Consider the following 23,279-nt stretch of genomic DNA (forward strand, 5'->3'; position numbering starts at 1 on the left):
AGCTTCCTGGTAGCTGTCTTACCACAGGAGAGTGGGCACATGATGTGGTTTCCCAAATAAAAGCGGCTCATGCAGTAAGGAGCCTGGGACATCAGTATGTATTGGAATATATAATTATGTTTATCTGTTGTGTGGTTTTGCACAGAGTGAAATTAGAAGAAAAGATTTAAGAGAATGGAAAACATTTTTCAGATTTCTCACCTTTCTGTTTTTTAGATGGTTGTGATGAGTTTCATACTCACCCTATTTTTTTTCTGCACTTTGCTAAAAGAACTGCAGTGTGTCAATCAATTAGTTATGAAGAGACTCTATCTACTAATGTATTTATTTTCATTTGAAGGCTTCTCTTTATCAGAAGCTCAGAGCTATGTAATAAACAGAAGACAGAACCTGCAGCTGCTGCTTTATTTGGCGCTCCAGTTACTGCTAAGATTCTCTTTCTAAAGCTGAAAAATTGTTACGATTCTGTCTCCACCTTGTATTTAGTTTGTGTTCACTTTATTGTCCTTGTCTGTCGTGCACACTGTTGGCACCACATCTGTCGTCCACTCTGCTGTCCCAGACAGGAAGGAAAGGATTTGGAGCATGTACTAAGACTTTGAGAAAGAGGAGACAAACAACACTCAGACATGCGCATGTGCTCTGCACTTGCTCAATGTGAGGACCACAGCCTCCCATCAAGGATGGAAATCAGAAAAATGTCTCAATAGCATTAACCCTCCTGTGAACAGTTTGATGTGACTCCCAGACCTAAGGTCATCAGTGGTGTTTTCTAAAACAGCAGTTTCTCACTGCTGTGGATTTCCCAGGACCTCAGTTTCACTTATAGTCTCTGTTCTAAAACAAAACAAAACAAAACAAAAACACCTGCCCTCCCAGTGTCTTAAGGTTTTTGGAATGAAAAACATAGACAAACCAGCATAGGGAATGAAGTGTTTATTTTAGCTCATAGTCCTTCATGGAAGAGAAGTCACTATAGCTGGAACTTGAGGTAGCTGGTCACATTTCATCAGTAGAAAGAAACAGAGAGTGATTAATGAGCATTTGTATTCAGCTTGCTCTCTTCATTTATACAATCTGGGATCCCAGCTTAGGAAAATGGCACCATATACAGTGGATGGATCTTCTCACCTCTATTTACCTAGCAAAGATAATCCCTCACTGTCGTGTTCAGGCACAATCTAACCTAGATAATCTCTGACAGGTGTGTCCAAGGCTTGCCTGTGCTTGTTCCTGTCAAGTCTGTAACATTAACCAACCGCACAATAACATGGTGGGATAGAGATCCTAGCTCACTCTGCAGGCTGGTTCATTTAAGTTGCTAGAACAGAGCAATAGGCTGGGTAACTTATAACAAAAAGAGGCTTGTTTGAGTTCATACTTAAGGTTCAAAATTAAGATTGGAAATGTCATGGTCAAGTGTCATCATTTGGGCTGAGGGCTAACATTTCCCAACCCATGACACCAAGTGAAAGGGGAGAGTGCAGATAGGCATGTGTAGAACAATGAACGGGATGGATGGATTTGCCTTTTGACACCTGCTGTCAGAGGGAAGGGGTGTTTTATAGAGAAGGTCTCACTTAATATCTCTAGGTGGTCTGGAATTCAATAGGTAGTAGACCAAGCTGTCCTTGTACTTTGGAGTATTCTCCTGCCCCTGCTTTCTGTGATTGCAGCAGTATGTTGCCATGCTTTGCTGCATGTAAGTTTTTGCTTATATAAGCCACATTGAAGCCATTGTACACGAGAGAGAGAGAGAGAGAGAGAGAGAGAGAGAGAGAGAGAGAGAGAGAGAGAGAGAGAGAGAGAGAGAGAAATGTTTCAATAATGTATATCTGTTACATAGAATGGAGGATGATGAGACAGGAGAACCGTGAGTTTGAATTCAGCCTGGGGTACATAGTGAGTTTCCAGCCACTATTAGTTATAAATCATGACCCTGTCTGAAACAAAACCAAAAAGCCTAACTAACCAACCAACCAAACAAACAAACAAACAAAGAAACAAATCCTCAAAGGAGCATGTAGCTCATGGTCCATCTCTTCTTAAAGGGCATGCGCAAGACCTTGGGTTTGATTGCCCAGCCTCATAGAAATGACAGCAATGAAACCACCTAATGTGGAAAGACATCAACTTTCCTTGTAAACATTTTATGTGGGTTAAAAGGTAGCTCAATACACACACACAAAATAATCACAATGGGAATGTGACTAACTTATGGCATTCCTAATATACATTTACTTTCAATATACACAATTCAAAAACAAAAATATTCCTCTGCAATATTAATGTAAGACAAAATTTCTGAAAATTATTAAAATTTGGAAATGAAGAACTTCGTCATCCCATTTGTTCTATACACCCTCCTATTATATAGAGCTGTTCCAGTCATTTCTTCTAACCAATGGCTTCTTCTAATTAGATTACATTTTAGCTGAAGATCCTGGCAGGGTTTTCTCAAAATGTATTTTCCTTCATCCTTTGAGTCATCAAATACTGATTACAGACATGATTCTGCTGCGTGTGAAGTGGGATCATTTCATATGCAGGAATGCATAGCTCACATTTCCTATCTTTCAGTATCAGCCCTCAACATACAATTTCCTCTTCTCACTTTGGTAAAGTGGAGGGGCAGAACTTTAAGAGCTGAAGTATCATGCAGAAGACACACTCTTCCGTGTTTCATTTGGAGCCTCTGAGGGGATACAGAGCTGCAAAGGACAACTTGTTCCTCTTCCTCGGTTCCCTCCACCTGCATCACCACCTGACTGGGGAATAGGTAACAGCTACTTCGATTCCTTCAGATATCTCTATCATACGATTTACTTATTCGAGAGAAATCCCATTCAGTTACAAATGGCCTACACAAAAGTCATATAACATATATAAGAAGGACAATTGATAATATTAGCACTGTGTTAAGTCTGCCTGTAAACATTTGAGTTAATCTTCAAGAAAGGTATCTTCTCTTATGTGTTATGATTTTTGTTGTCTGTGATCTAAAAAGAGTGATCAGTAGAATTAATTACTTTGTAATTAGCTCAAGTGGTTTATATACTTTCTTACGCACTTTGCAGAATTTTATAATAGGAAATCATTTTATTTTTAGAGAATTAAGGAAATTGTAAATGAGTTTAGAAAATTTCATCAATTAAAATGTGTTAGATGTACTAGAAATGAATTGAGCCCATCAACAATTTTTAAATATTACCTGTTTATTTGTTGCCCCTTTAAATAATATTTAATGGAATAAGCAAGGTAAATCATAAGTACTTATGATTTAATAATTTGTATCCTAAGAATGAATAATTTATGAGTATTTGTGATGCCTAGTGACAAATTTTCATTCTTTTTTTTCTATTTTTTTTTTAGAGAGAATCACTCTCTGTATTCCTGGCGATTTGGAAATTTGATAACTAGATGTTCTGGCCTTAAAGACCCTCCTTCCTCTGACTCCTGAGTGTTGGGACAAAAGGCATGTAGCACTGTAGAAATTTTATTTTTATATAGGGCCCTTGAGTAACATCATACACTATACTGTTCTGTGTGGAATGTTCATGTCCATGGGATCATTTGTGATTATGAATACAGGTGTTTTGGCTTTTACTCAGGAACTTTTATTATCACATCTGGAATCTGGAATTTTAATTTCTTGTAGTATCCCTTTCATATAATCCTTTGGACATTGTTTCTGGCATACACTTTGTAAATGTGGTCAAAAGACAACAAGATCATTTTATATCTATGTGTGTGTCACAACATTTACAAATGCTTTAAAAACCAACAGATTTAGTTTTAAGCAAGTTTTGAATTTTTGACATATTAATGATAGTTTTAAATCATGTCAGTTACTAAGCTGGCACCAGTTTTGTCAAGCATTCTTACGGCCATGTGACTACCCAATCCTTTATTTGGCAATTGAAACTGTTTTCCCATACCTCTTAACAATCATTGATGTGACCACAAGTTAAAAAGGTTTTTCATATCTTGTGGAAGTCAGCTACTGTCCATACTCTTTGGAGAGTTCAGATCTTTAAAGGAGTTAATAAACTTCTACACTACCACAGCATCAAAATCTAGAATATTATAAACTTGAACATTTTAATTTTTTTCTTTACCTAGATATCATCCCAAGGCAAGGTTTTAATTTAAAACTCATTGCTTCTTTTCAAGATGAGCAATCAGAAGGTGATTTATTTAAACTCAAGAGTTTTTGAGTTTTCCTCGGAGTCACAGAATCCAATCAGGCCTGATGAGACTCACGGTCCCAGAGAGGTTGGACACAAAGGTGAATGTTCTCCTCCAACTCACTGTACACACCAGACATTGAAGATGGTCCTACCTTTACTGCTGATGGTCAGCTGGTAGTAGGTGATCACAGGGGAAAGAAGTGAAGAGTTAAAACTTGTTTAAAAATAGCCCATGATACTTGGAAAAGTCAATAATTTATTTTGCTTTATGTTAGTTTTTTTCAATTTTTTTGTTTTTTGTTTGTTTTGGTTTTTTGTTTGTTTTATTGTTGTTGTTGTTTTGAGCCAGAGTCTCAAGTAGCCACGATTAATCTTGACTGTGCTATATAGCAAAGGGTGGCCCAGAATCTTCGATTCTCCTGGCTCGGCCTCTGACGTTCTGAGATTACAGTTGTGGGCCACTGCTGTGGGATGTTAATGTATGTCCTGTGGGAGCCCTTCTTGGGTTCCTTGTGGCGTTACCCAGCAGGTTTGCATAGAGGATGATTAGGACCATGGGCCTGAGTGCAGGTGTATGAGATGGTCTGCACTTGGCTGTACTGGGGGATGGTCTGTATGTCAAGTTGCTCTGATTGGTCAATAAATAAAACCTGATTGGTCGTGGCTAGGCAGGAAGTATAGGTAGGACTAACAGAGGAGAAATAAAAGAACAGGAAGGCAGAAGGAGACGCTGCCAGCCACTGCCAGGACAAGCAGCATGTGAAGATGCTGGTAAGCCACGAGCCATGTGGCAAGGTATAGATTTGTTGAAATGCGTTACTTTAAGATATAAGAACAGTTAACAAGAAGCCTGCCATGGCCATACAGTTTGTAAGCAATATAAGTCTCTGTGTTTACTTGGTTGGGTCTGAGTGGCTGTGGGACTGGCAGGTGACAGAGATTTGTCCTGACTGTGGGCAAGGCCGGAAAACTCTAGCTACAGGCCACCTTGTCTGACTTGAATACATTTTAATAAATCTGAGAAACCAAGATTCAGTTGTTTTTATCAAAATATGGTTAAAAATGTGAGGCCACAAGAAAGGAGAAACTACAATCTGAAGAAACACTGATTTTCTAACGGAAATCTTAAAGAAATGAAAAGTATGTGATAAAAACAAATCTCTACTAAAACAAGGTATGCCAAGTGTTTCATCAAATTTAAATGCCAATCATCAGCAACAACAGTCAGGTTAGAAGGGGAGGTATAAATCCTCCACTCTCTATTTTTATTGCCCTTCAAATATTTAAACTCTAAACTGAAGACTTGTGCTACATTAGTGTGGTAATAATGAGATGTGGGACCCTAGAACGCAAGACTTCAAATCACAAGGATAAATATCTTATTTTCTTGAGAAAAACAGAATTGCTAGACAAGAAAAGATCTGACTCCTAGGAAGTCTTCAAGGATAGACCCTTATAGAGTTCAGAATATTCCTAGTGGCTCCCAGTTTCTCAAGCCCATTGTTTGATCTTTCCTTCCTCTTCATACTGAGTTGAAATGTCTTTGTGGACTGCTAATTACAGTTTGGAGTTTCCTACATGCATCTTGCTTATGCCTCAGTGCTTTGTAAGATGAACTTTTGAGACTGTCATTCTAGCTACCTGTGAGGCTGAGTCAAGAAGATTGAGAGTTCAAGGATGAAGGGGCAAAAATTTCTGAAGTTCTAAAGAACTGCTTCTATACATTGGCTATAAACAGATGAGTGTATGTCATTCAGAAATTTAAAGCTTAAAGTTTTCTTTTTATGGTTTATTATAATTTATTAATTATATAAAATAATGGGCTTCATTATGACTTTTGTATAAGCATATAATTTACTGATCATCTTTAGTCCATTATTATCCTATCCTGTTCCCCCTTAACCCTGCTCCCCTTCCAGTAACTGCTAATCCTTCTCCTTTAATGTCTTGTCTGTATTGTTTCCTTTTCCTTTAATTATTAGTTACATGTTTGCATGTGTTTATAAAGGCAATCTCTGATTCCATTTAGCATTGTTTACATGCATACGTTTTAGAGCTGACCATTTTGTATAGATATTCACTATGGGCTCATCCCTAGGAGAGACTTGTTTTCTCTCTCAGCTGTCATCAGGTGCCCATAGTTCATCATCCAGGAGTGGGGTCGTGTGGAGATCCCCTGTCCATATTGGCATGTCCTCTGATGTTGTGGTTGGGTGTGTCTTTCTTAGGCTATGATATTCTTGAGATTGCCTTGGTACAGCTTCCTTCTCTTGGAGAAGATGTCCTGAGTCTCTGTAGTTTACAATCTTTTCATCCTCTCTTCAAAGATGTTGCCCAAACCTTCGGTATAGGAGTTGGTTTGTATTCTGGAATTTTACTTAAAACATTAGAGGTACCATCTCTTTGTTTCATATGGTGCCCCAGGTCATGGCTAGTGGTGGACCCTGGGATGGTCCTGGTGATGATTTTGAAGTCTTTAGGAGTGCTCAATCTCCTTACATCTCATTGCAGTGGCTCTCGGGATCCTTTGCTTACTTCTGATGATGGCCATCTCAGTGTGGCTGATATACAGTGAGTAATAAAAATACATCATTTGCCTAGGTATTGCCAACAGACACCAGTTTGTCCTTTACTTTGTCACCAAGTGACATTCCAGGTGTTCGAGAATTTGTAAGTTTTTTTGTTTTGTCTGGACCCCTGAACTCTTGGACGTTACAGTGATGGGGGCTGCCTTGGATTGCCTTATTCTGTCCTACTCATGATCATGTTCCTTCTGATAATAGATGTGTTGGTGATATTCTGCTTTGGGAACTCAGGTGATTATGAATCTGACATATACATGCTCTAAGAAACAGCTGTCCCAAATAAATTATGTCATTTTGTGGACTTTCCCCCAGCCCATATTGAGGACATGATTTAGTGAAAAGACTGAATCTGTACACAGAAGTAGAAGTTCTGGAGCTTCATCTTTATCTTTCATTTGATGTCATCACATCTTTAGAGAAAAACACTGATGGGCCAGGCTCCACCACAGCTGTATATCTGCGTATTGTTGTCTGTCCTCCTGTAGGTAGTCCATCTGCTCCAATGATAACTGTGCTATTACTTCTTGGTTCAAATTTTCATGTTGTGTTAGGTTTCTCTGAACATTTTACTTAAGTATTTTTTTGTTAGTTTTGTGCTGTGAAAACAATGAATTAATCAGAACATATGGTGCTTCCACCATAATATTATGTAACTGTTTCACCTACTTTACACTGAAGTTGCCAATAGGGGAAAATTCATGTTTCCATTTTTATAATGCATTAATTGAAGAATTACTTTTAGTGTTAAAATAGCAATTAAAATGATGATATATGTTGGTTGTCAATGTGAAACATTTTTCTCTAATCATAAATTTGATATTTACTCCTTATGGGCATTTTTTGAGTTATGTCTGCTACTAATTTTAGTTTTTCAGTATAGTCAAGAAAAATATGAACTGCAAAACCTCTAAACAACCTCACTCAAAATTATCACATCCTGAAAAATGACAACTACTTAAAGGAAAAATTACTGAGAAATAAATCTAGAGAGTGTGATGATCTCAAACATCAGAAGGAACCAGACTCCCTCAACAGAAAACAGAACAGACACTGTGGGAAAACTAAGGTCATTTTAGATTGCGTACAGCACACAGGTAAGAAGGGAATCTTGAATAAAGAATTGCATTATTCTGTATTGATTCTTCTCCAGAAGATTTGAAGTCCAGTTATCATCTAACTATGCTGGTGATCCCTGAGCTAATGGGTGGAGTTTCCTTGTCTCATGGACGAGCCTAGAACCCTGGAAATCCCTGTGTGGTTTAGGAAAATCTTAGTTTCTAGAACTCAGTGGCCATCCTGTCTCTGTCTCCACAGCTCCCAGGGAATGGAAGCTCAGTCAGCACAGCTGAGGACTTAGATTGTTCTCATGAGAGGTCATATCTGAGTCCCCACTGTTTTTTTTTTTTTTTTTTTTTTTTTTGACAGAATGTGGAAGTTTCCTGTAAGAGAGTATTTACCAAATTCTTAGGGTGAAATGGACTTAAAGCATTTACCTGGATGTAGTCATAAAAGTAGTGTGTGTGTGTGTGTGTGTGTGTGTGTGTGTGTGTGTGTGTGTGTGTGTGGCCTTGGTATCAGAGAGCTGGCTTGTTTCTGACCATAGTGAAGCTCACTGCAGCACACATGGGAGCTTCACCATGGTGCCCACACTGGTGAATCTCTGTCACTGAGTGACACAGAGATGAAAATATCAAGTGTTTCAAGGAAACCTGTCTTTCCTTGCATCGTGGCTGGTTAACAATAATTGACACAGTTTATCATTTGTTATTAAGTATTTTTTTTTAAAGTTAATGTTCACAAAGAACTCTTGAATATGATCTCACTGTGCATGATAGCAGGGGTTGACAATCTTCATTATTCAAGGACTAATATTATCTTTAAAACTGGTAAATTTTAAAATATGTGACAGAGAAAATGATAAAGTCCAAATATAGTCATTGAAGCATTCCAGATTCATCAAAAGTGTTTTATATTATTATTTTAGAATTAACTATCATCTCTAAGCGGTAGCATGATTCTGCAATGCTTGTGATTAGAACACTGAGGCAGGAGGATGGCAAATTTGAGGACAGTCTAGGTGTCCAGCAAATTCCAAGCAAGCCTGAACTAAAGAGTCATGATACCTCTTCTCAGAAAAACAAGGGTTGGGAATAAAAGTTTGTTAATAGAGAAAGGGGGTCCCCAGGGCAGACCAAACAAATACATCTTATTGAGAGGCCGTAGCTATGTAAACTACACATATTTTAATGTATTCAAATTTGATACTTTGGTCATGTGGGTGTACCCTTGAAGGCAGGAGAACAGGAAATCACCATCAAAAGCTTCCTTGTTTGTCTCTTATATCTATTAAGGTAAGAGCATCTAACATAGAGCACAGCACTGCTGCATGTGTACAGTAGCATGTGGGTCACTGTGGACAGAGTGCATCACTGCAGACCTAGTATTGCATCATCCATGTAACTGCCTCTGAGCAGCAAGTGCTCATTTCCCCTCCCTCCAGCCCCTGGAATCTTACAAACCTCTGCTTCTTAGAACTGGGCTGTGCTATAAACTTCATCTGGGTAAAATAAAAAAGTATGGTCCTGGCTCTTGTTTGTTTCATTTCACATTCTATCTTCAAATTCATCCATGCTTCTCTGACAGACTTTCTTGTAGACTTCTAAGAAATGGAATTTATTGCAAAGACTCTGCTGTCTCATTAGTAATGAATTGGCTCATAACAGGACACTTAGTCCTGACATTGAGTGAGCAGCAGTCAGGAGTCACCTGGGAGACTCTTACTATACAGTTGGTCATTTAGGTCAGGATTTCTCTTTGGGGAGGTTAGATGTGACAATGTTTTCATTCTGTAGCCCAGGCTGCCTTGGAACTTATCTTATAGCCAAGACTGGCCTGGAATTCACTGCTTAACCTAGACTGACCTCAAACTAGAGATGAACCTTGTGCCTCAGCCTATGGATTGCTGGGTTTATAGGCAGGCATAATTCATCATGCCCGGTTGGATTTCTTCCCCTTCAAGGATAAATAGTATTCCTTTGTGTGTATATGCTACGTTTTCTCTATTGATTCATTCATAATGAACACTTACATTTTATCCATATCTCTGTTATAAAAAGTGCTGCATAGAACATGGGTATGTAGGGGTCTCTCAGCATTCTAGTATCTCAATTTTTGAGAGCCATGAGTTTTTAGTTAGTTATAGATGTGTAACAAATACATTCTTCTATATCACAAATTGTAATAGGTCTTATAATAAAAACCCAGGGCCAGATATTGGGGTAAATGCTGAAAGATCAGAGGAAACAAGTCATAGCTACTTCTCACCTCGCCAACTCCTCAGCCAAAAGGGGAAAATCCTGTCTTGATAAATCCTCAGACTGAATGCCCCTGAGTCCTGTTTCCACCCACCTTATATTCCTTTCTCTACCCAGCCATATCACTTTTTGTCTCAACCTTCCTTGTCCTGGGATTAAAGCCATGTGACTCCCAATTACTGGGATTAAAAGTATGAGTCGTCACTGCCTGACTCTATTTCTCTTTTAAGAAGACTGGATTAATGGGATTAAAGGCTTGTGACTCCCAAGTACTGGGATTAAAACTGTGAACGGCCTCTGCCTGGCTCTGCTTCTCTTTTAAGAAGACTGGATTAATCTCATGTAGTCCAGACTGGCCTTGAACTCACAAAGATCTATCTGCCTCTGCCTTCTGAGTTCTAGGATTAAAGGTGTGTGCTACCACTGCCTGGCCTCTATGGTTAACTCTGGCTGGCTCTGCCCTCTGATCTTAAGACAAGCTTTATATGTTAGAGCATATACAAAATATCACTACAGTTCTAATAACAGAATAACAGAAAATAAGAATTTTCACCATTGCCTTATCTATTGTAGGGAAACCTGTTGAAGGACATTTGTTCTGCTGTGGCATAAAATGTTATTATGTCATCATGGAAAATAAACAATGGAATGGATGTAAACATATCTGCCAGGACTGCAGCCTATCTCTTTTGAAGATAGATGATGATAATGAACTGGTACCATAGACTCTTACTGCTTCTTTGCTTTTAGACTCCTTCTCTAACCCTTGGATAGTGAGATACTGATCCCACGTGTTTTGAAAAAAAAGAGTCCTTCAGCACTTGAATGTGGTTTTCCTTTAATGCCAGCAAAAATCATGCAGTAAGAGTTTCCCAGTCCATCCCTTCCTGCTGCTCCCTATTTAGTTTCAGGATCAGGATCTGTTATGAGGAGACTCATTACTAAGAAGACAGTCCTGTCTTTGCAATCTCCTCCCTTTCGCAGGAATCTGCAAGAGAATCCTGCAGAGAAGCATGTTTTACCAGAATAAGGTTAGCCCTCTGGTGTAGCACATCACGTGACCGACAGTTATTTATCTCCATAGAGTGTCAAATACACCCAGAGAGGCCACAGTTTAGGGTTTGTTCTTTGGAACACAAACAAGAGACTGCCTGAGATGAGTAATTGGAAGACAACAGAGAGAGTAACTGAGCACTGGGCCAATCTGCAAAATGGAAATTATATGAGAACCGTGGAATTAACAGGTTTCCTGTTAGTCTCATGTTGATTTTCACTGAATGCCCATAATATTTACTTCCTAATATTCTTATGTTTCATTAAAAAATCTATCTTTAGAAATGAATATTTAAAAAGAGACGAGTGGCCAGGATCCTGACTTTAACTTTATTTGTCACTAAAGAAATCTCTTCAAATACATACAGGGTGTTTTTCTAGAGAAATTGTTGAGTCATCAGCTTGAAACTTTGTCATTTAGAATATGATGCACAATTTCTTCACCAATTTAATACACGTCTGAATAATTACAGTATAAAATAAAATTTTAATGTCAAGTAATGTTATAATTTTCCATTTGATACAGTAAACAGTTAAATTTAAACTCGTATCCTAAAATATATTCAGTAATTTTATTAGTAATCATTCCACTTGTATGTCACATGTAAGACATATGAGTGTAATTAGTTCCAAATATCTCCCCCTTCCACAAGTTCTCTCACTTTTGGAACTAAAGAACATCATGGCTTCATTGCTGGAACATGGAGGATAAGGCATCACTTTTCAGAGGACTTGGACTTATCATCTGGATTAATTTGTTTTTTAGACAGGGGGGGTCACTAAAGTTGAAGACTTCCCACAAGCTTCTGTAGTTATCTGAAATGTGTATTTGAATAATTTCATAAAGTGTCAGTCTTGCTTAAGGAACCAGGTAGGCAATGTGCATTTAGGGGTCTGAGGCAGTGAGATTTTGAGTTAAAGATCAGTCTTGGTTACACAGTGAGATTTTCTCTGAGAAACACAGTCACAAATCATTTCAGGAATCCAGTATCTCTGGCCACCTGAAGTTTTCATTTTAAACAACTTAGGTAACTGACATCAGTTTTTACATAAATGAGCTACTAGTGGGAAATCACTTTAAAAATGAACTTGGGGGGACTGAAGGGCTGGAGGACAGGACAGTAGAGACCTGACATAAGAATAGCTGAGAGCTGTTACCCTGTTCTTTTCAACCAAACAGACAGACATTTTATCACAATACATGTTTTTTTTTTCCCTTACAGAAGTTCTTATAGTCCCAGGTTACTACAAACAGATACTGGATTGGATTAAAATATAATGGAAGCAAAGGGGAATGGCAATGGATTGGCGATGTCCCATCTAAACTGTGAGTTTCCTGAACCCTCACTCTCTGACACTGGTGCACAGTTGGGAGGAAGGTTGCAAAGGCTTTTCTCTCATTTCACATGGCTTTCCTCATTTTCTATGGAGCTCACAGGTCAGGACAAGATGCATAAGACAGTGTTTGAGCAAGTGTTAGACAGGGAAGAGAAACGGTTTAGAAGCTGACTGCTAGTGACGTAATACTGAACACAGCTCAGGGTTGTGTGTTCTAAGATGCAGAGGGCACAAAAAAAACAAAGATTAAGATTATTCAAAGTAACTTGATCATCATGAAAGATATTATGAGTGTATCTTAAACATACACTTGACTTGTTTCTGTAGTTAGCTTATGTAATTTTTCATTTATAAATATAAAAACACATTAATATATATGCATATCTACTTTAAGGTTGCTGTATTCTATAAGCTCTAAGTTTGTTCATTTCTGACCTGGTAGAAAACTGTTCATTGATTTTCTTTATTAATACCTTTTCTTAAAAATCTCATACATATACAGAATGAAATATGAACATATCATCCCCTACTTGCCCTCTCAACCTTCCCCTAGCTGTACCTAAGGTGTTCCCATCTAACTCATGTTTTCTTAGTTGATGCTGTCCACTGGTGCATGTTTGTAGGCCATCCACTGGAGCAAGGATACCTCCCAGTGGCCACAACCTTAATAAAGAATGCGTCTCTCATTTCCAGTAGCAGTCACCTAACAATACTATCTCCCTAAGAGATAGAGGGCCCCTCCCCAAACTGCTGGAATTTTGGCTGGCTTGTTCTTGTTCAGGTCTCATATAGGTGACCACAGCTGCTGTGTGTTTGTGAGTGGGAAAGTCTTGTCATGTCCACATTGCAGGATTTCACAGAGGTTTTCCTATCATCAGGCTCTTACATTTGTTTTCCATTTTCTCTTCCCTCTTTGTTCCCTGAGTCTTGGGATGGTGTGGAAGGGGAGGGAGTTGAAGATGTCCCCATAGGGCTAAACACATTTTCTCTTCTCTTCTGAACTTTGACTAGTTGTGCTACTCTGTACTGATTACTGCCTCCTGCAAAAGAAGCTTCTCTGACCAAGGTCGAGAGCAGCCTAGATCTAGACCGTAAACACATGTACTAAGAGTACAGTTTGACTACATGCCCACTTATCAACATGACTGTAGCAGTGTCCACCCTAGGGCCCTTGAACTCCACATTCATGGGCTTTTCATTTGGATTACAATAGCAAACATGTATCACTTATGTAGTGAAGATCTCAACACTAATAAGAAAACACTTAGTTATCCTACAACAATGGTACCACTGGGCACACCTTGCCTAGCCAGCCAGTATTGAAGCATGCAGGCTCCAGTGCTGGGTAAAACGATTCATATCTCTTCTCCCCCAGCAGCCTGCAAATCACCTTCTCGTCCTTTGAAAAATAGCTCAAGGAAAGTAGTCTCCTGATTGATTTGAAATTGATTTCTCTTTGTTCTGACATCACAGTGTGTGGTGTATCAGCAATCAGGTCTTACCATGTAGTTATGGTGAGTAACCAAAGGTAATGGCAATCAATATGCTGTGCTGGTGTGGAGACCTCTGTAGTCTTGCTAACCAATAATTCCTCTGGATGTATCCGCTGCTTTATACTTTGATTTTCATTTAATAACTCATGTTTTCTGTGGTTCTAACTCTTTTAATGTTTATAGTTTTATTTTCAGTTTCATTTTTCAATTGAAAATATTTTGATCAGCTTTCCTGCCCTAATCCTCCCACATCCTCCTCACCTCCCTCCCCAATTAAATTCAAGGTCTTTCTTTCTCTCTCCCCAAAACAAAAACAAAAGTGAAAATAAAATTAAAAAACACCCAATCAGATAAAAAATATTAAAACACACACACATACACACACACACACACACACACACACACACACACATACACACACACACACACACACACACACACACACACACACACACACACACACACACCAAACCACCAAAGGAACAAAGAGTCTACTTTGTGTTGATCATCGGCAAGCATATTAACTAGTGGGTTTCCATAAGGCCTTTTTAAACCCTTAGTTTTGGTTAATCCACTGTTGATCCTCTCCTGTTCTTTATCCCCAGTACTATCGACATTTGATGTTTTAAGTCTCAGGATTCCTCCCTCTATTTTCATATCACACCTTACCATTCCTCCTGATTATTGATGTTTTTAGAAATACTAATATTAAAATTTCTCTACTAGGAATTCTGTATTTGTCTAAAAATAATGTTGCCGTGTGTGTGTGTGTGTGTGTGTGTGTGTGTGTGTGTGTGTGTATTTAAAAACAATGTTTATTATCCAACTTCTACAACAAGACCATTCAAAAACAAACAAACAAAAACCAACAAGTGCTGGTTTCTTTTAGGGGGTTGTCTTTTTTTTCTATTTTTAACATTTATTGCTGGGGGTGGGGGTGTTACATACTTTTAGTCCCAGCACGTAGTGGCAGAGGCAGGCAGTTCTCTGTGAGTTCAATGCCAACATTGTCCATAATGTGAGTTCCAGGATAGCCAGCGCCGTTACACAGAGAAACCTGTCTCAAGAAAATAAAAAATAGTTAATTAATTAATTAATTAATTAATTAATTGTTCCAGTCCAGTCACAGTCTTCCTTCCTTCCTTGCTTTCCTCCTTTTTTCTCCCACCCTCTAATCCACTCCTCTTCTTTTCTCTTCAGGAAAGGGCAGGTCTCCCAAGATATACCAGACAGCCATGTTATAACAAGTTGCAGTAAGACTAGGCACCTCCTCTCCTACTGAAGCTGGATGAAGCAACCCAGTATGAAGAAGGGTCTCTCTTTTTGTACACTGTGAAGATGAGTCACTGTACTGGTTTAATAAGAAGCTGAACAGTCAATAGCTAGGCAGGATTCCCAGGCACAAAGGATGCTGGGAATAAGGGAGGAGACACAATGAGTCACCAGCACACAGAGAGGGAACAGACATGCAGGTGGAGAGGTAAAGCCATGAGTCATGTGGCAACATGTACATGAATATAAATGGGTTAATTTCAGTTATAAGAGCTAGTAAGAAACAAACCTAACCGATCAGCTGAGCATTCATAATTGACAATAAGTCTCTGTGTCACTGTTGGGGAGCTGGGTGTCCAAAAGAAAAGTCGATCTACAGGTCCCAAAAGCAGGTAATAGAGTCCGAGAAAGGCCCTGCTCTCACTGTTAGGAGATCTGTTGCTGGAGGGCTTCTCACCAGGTTCCCCAAGCCCCGCAGTCCCACAATCCACTTATAAAATAATCACTCAGATGCTTATATCACTTAGAAACTGTATGGCCGTGGCAGGCTTCTTGCTAACTGTTCTTTTATCTTTTTTTTTTTTTTCTTTTTTTTTTTTTTTTTCTTTTTTTTTTTATTATTATTATTATTATTATTTTACAACACCATTCAGTTCAACATAATAGCCACAGAATCCCCTGTTCTCCCCCTCTCGCCCACCCCTCCCCCCAGCCCACCCCCCATTCCCACCTCCTCCAGATCAAGGTCTCCCCCGAGGACCGGGGTTGACCTGGTACACTCAGTCCAGGCAGGTCCATTCCCCCCTCCCAGACCGAGCCAAGTGTCCCTGCATAAGTCCCAGGATTCAAACAGCCAACTCATGCAACGAGCCCAGGACCTGGCACCAATGCACAGCTGCCTCCCAAACAGATCAAGCCAAATGACTGTCTCACCCGTTCAGGTGGCCTGATCCAGTTGGGGGCCCCTCAGCCTTTGGTTCATAGATCCTGTGCTTCCATTCATTTGGTTATTTGTCCCGGCCATACCACCCTGAACGCGCCCGATCTCGTCTGTTCTTTTATCTTAAATTAACCCATTTTTATAAATCTATACCTTGCCACGTGGCTGGTGGCTTACCAGAGTCTTTACATGCTGCTTATCCTGGCAGTGGCTGCAGTGTCTCCCTCTTCAGCCTTCCGCTTCCCAGAATTCTCCTCTCTCCTTGTCCCACCTACTTCCTGCCTGGCCACCTACTTCCTGCCTGGTCACTGGCCATCAGTGTTTTATTTATATAGAACGATATCCACAGCAGAGATCCACAAAATAAACCAAGCTACACAACTGTCACATATATGCAGTGGGCTTAGGTCACCCCCATGCAGGCTCCCTGGATTTGGGTTCATTCTCTGAGTCCCTGTGAGCTCAGGTTAATAGATTCTGTGGTTTGCTTGTGCCACTCTGACTCTCACAATCATTCCTCCCCCCATCTACAGGATTCCCCAAGGTCTTCCTGACGTTTGGCTGTGTGTCTCTTCATGTTTTCATCTGTTGCTGGGTGAGACCTCTCTGGTGGCAATTAGGCTAGGCAACAATCTATGAGTATAGAAGACGATTATGAATCATTTCATGGACTTTATTTGTCAGTAATGTTCAGCTCTATCCAAGGTCTCTGGGCTGTCTGGCCTCTGGGTCCTGGTCCTCCAGGCAGTGTCAGGGGTGGGCTACTACTCATGGTATGTTTCTCAAGCTTGGCCAGTCATTGCTTGTCCATTCCCATAAATTCTGTACCACCTTTACCCTAGTATCTCTTTGTAGGCAGGGCAAACTGTAGATTGAAGCTTTTGCAGCTGTGATGAGGGTCACAATCCCTCCATTGGATGTCTTGCTGGGTTACTGGAAATGGCCTATTCAGACTCTGTTTCCCCCATTGTTAGGAATGTTAGCTAGGGTCACCCTTGTAGACTCCTGGGAGTTTCCATTGCACTAGGTTTCTAGCTCATCCCAGAGATGACACTCATTCCAGTTGTCTTTCCCAGTACTCTCTTTCTCCATCTTACCCCACCTGACCCCTCCTGTTCCCATGCCCACCCACCCCAGTCCAGAACCCTCCCCCTTCCACCAGCAATGTCTATTCTATTTTCCCTTCACAATGAGATTCACTGACCCCATACCCACTTAAGCCTTCATTGTTTCTTAGCTTCACTGGGTCTTGGGACTGTAGCATGGTTATCCTTTAGTTTATAGCTAATATTCACCTAAAGTGAGTACACACCATGTTTATCTTTCTGCGTCTGGGTTACCTCACTCAGAATGATCTTTTCTAGTTCCTTCCAATCGATGGCAAATTTCATGGTGTCATTGTTTTTAACAGCTCCATAGTACTCCATTGTGTAAATGGACCACATTTTCTTTATCCATTCTACTTTTGATGGATGTCTAGGTTGTTTCTAGTTTATGTCTGTTAATATTCTTACCCACCCCTTGGAAACCAATGTTAGTATTCTGAGCCATCCCTTGGCACTGCCCTAGGTCCTGATTCTAAGGAAATACTCCTCCTCTTTCCCCTCTCTCTTCTACCTTTTTTACTCCATAAGATGGGCACCTTTGACCTTTCTCTCTCTTTGATGTCTCTCTCTCTCTCTGTGTGTGTTCTCTCTGTCTCTCTCTTTCCTATCTTTCTCTTCATCTCTTTATTATTATAAATTCTCCACATGGATGCAGTGTCTGGGTTGTGAATAATTTGCCGCCACCACTGCCACAGCCGCCATGCCCACATGGCATGCATCTGCCCGTATGTTTCTCTGAACACTTTGGATGCCTTTGGGAGACCCCCACATGCAATAATTCATGACAATGGCTATTATAAATAAAGCCGCTATGAACATAGTTGAGCAAATGTCCTTGTGGTAGGATGGAGCATCCTTTAGATATATGCCTAAGAGTGGAATAGCTGCTTTTGAGGTAGGTTGATTACTAATTTTCTGAGAAACAACCATGTCACTTTCCAAAGTGGCTGCATAAGTTTTCACTCTCACCAGAAATGGAGGAGTTAATTATAGTTTTTTATTACCTCTTATATCATTTAAAAATCATTTTAATTTTTATTTTGTTGTTTTTATTTAGATAGCAATTTTCATGAGTCCCAGGCTGGCTTTGAACACCTGATCCTTGTATGTCCAACTTGCAGATTCTGGGACTACTGGCAGGTGTGACTGAGCCTGTCCTTTGTCTCTTGAAAGATATCAACTATTATTACTTTACAAGTATTAGATGGTAATCCTAATGTCTGAAGTTTTATGCATTGAATTTACTGTTTCTGCTGGATTCTGACATTTTTCATGATGTCATTTTCTTTGAGGTATTTCCTGAATGTCTTCTTCAATGGCTACAGAAACTATCTGAAGCTTGGCATTCACAGTGGTAATTGTCCTAGGAATCTTTTCTACAGTGCCTGGGAACATGGCAGGTCTGGGTCACTTCTGATTGAATGTGGTCCAGCCAGTGTGGACAGCTAAGTTCCAAATATGCAGGAAAATAATTTCCTTTGTCTCCTCTAAAGACACGTTCAAGTAGATTGTCACAGAGGTGGCCAGAAGACAGACAGCCTTACAAGATGTTTTAATATATTCAAAGTACACAGATTATTGTTGTTGCTATTAGTTTTGGTTTTTCTATTTGAAGTATCATTTAATACAGGCTAGCCCCAGTTCTACATCTACCTCACAAGCACCAGGATGGATGTTGATTTCCACCATGACTGACCACAGAGTTAGTGAATTTATTTACAGCCTACAGCACCATACAGAGTCAGAGATGGGCAAGTGGTAGCATTTGGAGTGAGGTGCCAGTGGCTGAGAGGATGCCTGCAGCCAGGCTAAAATATCTTATCTTTGTAGACCTTATCTATGCTACAGAACTGTGCCCTGATGATGGAATGATTACTAGGGCTGGAACTGAGGATTCAGTATAAAAAACCTGGTGTTGAGAAGATTCTTTCACCACGAGAAGCATTTTCTCTAGTGGGAAGATGCAGTAGCTTGGACATCTGTTTCAATGTCAGGTTCTAATGGACCTAGTGAGCAGCTATGAGTAACTTGTCTTTCTTGTGTGGAGCTCCAAACGGCATCACCATGGAGGTAAAGAGCTCATGATGCAGAATGTGTGCTCCATGTGGATGTTGTGAATAGTTAGTATCTACTGGGTCTTTTCCTCTTTGCTCATGTTCAACACACATGCTTTATTGATTGTACCCATAATCATGTCTCGTGACTGTCTAATGTATATACTCACTCGTACTGTACCTTACCTGTTCTGTCTATATCCCAGAGGCCAATTAGTTTCATTTATCTTCTCTTGCTGTTCCTATGGTTAATCTAAACACACTATTTCTACCTTGCTCGAATACAGGGCTCAACAAATGATGATCTTTTGTTTAAGCTTTATCCCTTTGATATCACAGCCCATGGAGTTTGGCAGATTTCCTTCCCTGTTTTATCTTCTTTTATATAGAATCTCATCAGCCTTGCCTGGTTAAATCTCACTGTGTTGCCCAAGCCAAGAAACCCTGTCTTGTGTGCCACATACATTTATTTTTTTCTTGATTTAAAATTTCTTTATTCCAAAGAACATCATAGGAAATAAACTTTAGTGTGAAATGATATTTTAGTGATACTGAAAATTAAATTTACTTGAAGGTGGAAAATTAACAATATGGAATAGATACGGAATTGAATTGTGATCAAGAGAATATTTTTATTTTAATTTTTTATTTTCATTACACTTATTTATTTTCGTGTGAATGTATGCATGTGTGTTCCCATGTCACAGCACATCTGTAGTTAGAGGGTAGTTGAAGGAGTCACTTTTCTTCTTCTACTCTGTGTATCCGAAGTCTGAACTCACACTGTCAAGTTTGGTGGCAATGGCTTCTATCCACTGATCTGTGTCACTGGCCCAAGACCTTTTTTCAATGAGTTTAGAGAAAACAAAAAACTTTTAGTAAAACACAATTAATTCTATATTCAGTATATTTAGTCAATAAAAATTGTTTTTAAAATCATGGCCTACATCACATCAATATGTTTCAAATTTTAATAACTGCCCATTGTATGTTTTTTTACAGTAATTTGAAAACGGTGAAATTATTAAAGGAAAGTGGAGGCTGTGCATTTCTCAGTTTTGGAGGTATAAATGATGATGACTGTGGTAGAAACCACCTCTGTATCTGTGAAAAGAAAATGGATAAATTCCCTGTTTCCGTGTACAGTATGAAGGAAAAGTAAAAAATGGAATATTTTGTCATATTTGCTGGTACCCTGTAATGATTTGTGACTACTTAATAACTGAATGTCTTAACCAGAAGGATTCAGTCAGTTGAGCAAACATGGCAATGAGCTGGAAAGAGAAGCGATGTTCTGCTGAAATCTAACAGCACACCAGAAGCTTTCTCCCTTCCCACTAAACACAGCAGCTCATGTCTGGACAATTTATGCCCTTTGTTCCAAGCCCCGAGGAATCATCCCTTGTTTCCTGAATGACACATGGAATCAAATCCAGAATGCTGATAATTAGCACACATAACTAACTCATCATCCCTAGGACAAACCATTTCAATATTCCATTGCTTTGACATCACAATTAAGAACTACGATGCAGTTTTGGCGTTCTATTTGTCAATTTTTTGGTTAGTGTTTGTTGTTTTTTGCAGGTAGAAGAACTTATGTTTAGAAAGGTTTTATTTTCTATGAAACACAATTTCAGATTTGATGAGTAGTTGCTAGGCTAGGTCAAGAAACTCATACAACCTTTCATAGTCCGTATGTGCTCTTATTCTCTCTCTCTCTCTCTCTCTCTCTCTCTCTCTCTCTCTCTCTCTCTCTCTCCTCTGTCTTTCTATCTGTCTGTCTATATGTCTGACCTATTTGCTGGTAAATTGAAAACCCAAGGATACAGTAATTCATTGAGGCCAGCTGGATGTCATGACTCAGACTTATAATCTTATAAGTACTTGAGTTAGAATGCAGTCTAGGCTGCATAGTGTGTTTGAGGCCATCCTGGGCTTCAGAAAGAGACTCTGTCTCATGAAGCATAATAATAATGATGGTCATAATAATAATACAAACTGTCCATTGTGGTGGTAATCTAATTGTACTGAAATGTGATTTTGATTGTATGTTAATAAATAAAGTTGTTCGGGGGTCAGAGCTATTAGAGCCATAGCAAGAGTGTGGCGGTGGTGGCACACGCCTTTAATCCCATAGATCTCTGTGTGTTCAGGGATACAGCCAGCATTGGAGACATATGCCTTTAAGACCTAGGGGGCTGTACATTCAGACAGTGACGAGGCAGTCACGTGTTTGGGTTTACAACCAATGAGAAGGCAGAACAAAATACTATAAATAGACGAACAGACAGGAAATAGGTCTCTTTCGGGAAGCTGGAACACCGCAGGCGGAAGGGTGAGATTTTAGCTCTGAGCTCTGACCTCTCGGCTTTCTCTTTTACATTGTTTCTGTGTTTCTTATTTAATAAGACGGTTGGTTACATCAATAGTCCATAAATATTTTCTAAGCCATTTCTATAATAGCATCATTCAAAAGTGATAAGACTACAGAAATTTAGTATTGATCTAGTAATATGATGTATTCAATAATCCATATTAATAACTATCACTTTTCTGAGTTATATCACTGTTGATATTTCTTCACATTCAATATCATCAGTGCTTTCCCTTGTAATGTCCTTTAGTTCTAAAATGGTTATAGACATGATGCCTTTATTTTTTTGACTCTGGTATTAAATATATCAAATTTGACTTTGGAGTTGTATGTAATTGAAATGTCCCCACTGTAAGCCATGAGAAATATGAGTTTCAAAATATGTACATCTCTTCAAGAACCATTGTGGAGGCTAGTTTTATGTCAACTGGACACAAACCAGATACATCTGAGAGGTGGGAACCTCGACTGAGAATGTGCCTCAATGAGATCTGGCTGCAGGCAAGCCTATAGGGCATTTCTTAATTAGTGATTGATTAGGAAGGCTCAGCCCTTTGTAGGTGGTGGGACCCTTGGGGTGATGGTCCTGGGTTGTATAAGAAAAAAGGCTGAGCAAGCCATGGGAATCTTCCAGTAAGTGGCTTGTGCATCAGGTTCTGCCTCCTTATTCCTGCCAGGCTTGAGTTCTTGTCCTGACTTCTTCTGAAGATGAACAGCAATGCTGAAGTGTAAGTCAAATAAACCTTTTTCTCCTCAACTTGCTTTTTGGTCATCGTGTTTCATCACAACAATAGAAACCCCAGCTAAGAGAACAATCAAATCCTAACAGCACATTTTTTTTGCCACCGAAATTTCTTTTCTATTCCTTGCCCTACCTGGGCCCTGGAAAGCAGACATATACTCTCAGGAAGGCATAGTCAAGAGTGTCATATACTAAGCTCAGATTTGTATTTGGCACCATTTTCCTCTGCATCTTTTACTATTACCTGGACTTCTACGGAGAAACACAAGCTCACAGCTTCTCACTAGGTTCATTTGGAGCTGACATTGTAAGCAGGTGTACAAGCTTCTGCACCTTCCCACTGGAGAAAATACTTGTGGTGGCCACAGAAACCATCTGACCATTGGGCTTCCTTACAGAAGCCTCATGTTTAGGCCCAGTAATCATACCATAATCAGGGAACAGTTCTGTAACATAGTCAAGGTCTACAAAGATCACTTAATCTGGATGCAGACATCCTTTCAGCTGCTAGAACCTTGCTCTAAATGTTACCACCTGCTCATTTCACTCGGTATGGTGCTGTAGGATACAAACAAATTCATTAACTCTGTGGCCTTTCACAGTGGCAAATACCATCAATTCTAGTGCTTGGGAGGTAGATGCCCTGTTTTTGTCTTTCTTTCTTTTAAATAACACAGTTAGTCTATACCACCCTTCATCCTTCGGTAGGCTGAGTACAATTCTAAAACCTCATGGCTTTTCTGAAGAGCATTTTTCTGCTCAGGTGATTAACAAGCCCATTGGATTGGCTCTGGAAGAAGTAGAAACTGAATTCT

At 39.5% G+C, this 23,279-nt stretch overlaps 1 long non-coding RNA gene across 2 annotated transcripts; it reads left to right on the forward strand.

Moving 5' to 3' along the window:
• The first annotated feature begins 3,628 nt into the window (after positions 1 to 3,628).
• LOC143272541 (uncharacterized) lies at positions 3,629 to 22,557 on the forward strand. Of its 2 annotated transcripts, XR_013050189.1 has the most exons (6): positions 3,629 to 4,288; positions 6,702 to 6,761; positions 7,643 to 7,869; positions 10,663 to 10,805; positions 12,366 to 12,469; positions 20,348 to 22,557. It is a non-coding gene; the product is annotated as an uncharacterized LOC143272541 (long non-coding RNA). The 2 variants fall into 2 exon arrangements; XR_013050190.1 differs by lacking the exon at positions 10,663 to 10,805.
• The last annotated feature ends 722 nt before the right edge of the window (positions 22,558 to 23,279 follow it).

Source organism: Peromyscus maniculatus, chromosome 3 (assembly GCF_049852395.1).
Source record: "Peromyscus maniculatus bairdii isolate BWxNUB_F1_BW_parent chromosome 3, HU_Pman_BW_mat_3.1, whole genome shotgun sequence".
Classification (NCBI taxonomy): domain Eukaryota; kingdom Metazoa; phylum Chordata; class Mammalia; order Rodentia; family Cricetidae; genus Peromyscus; species Peromyscus maniculatus.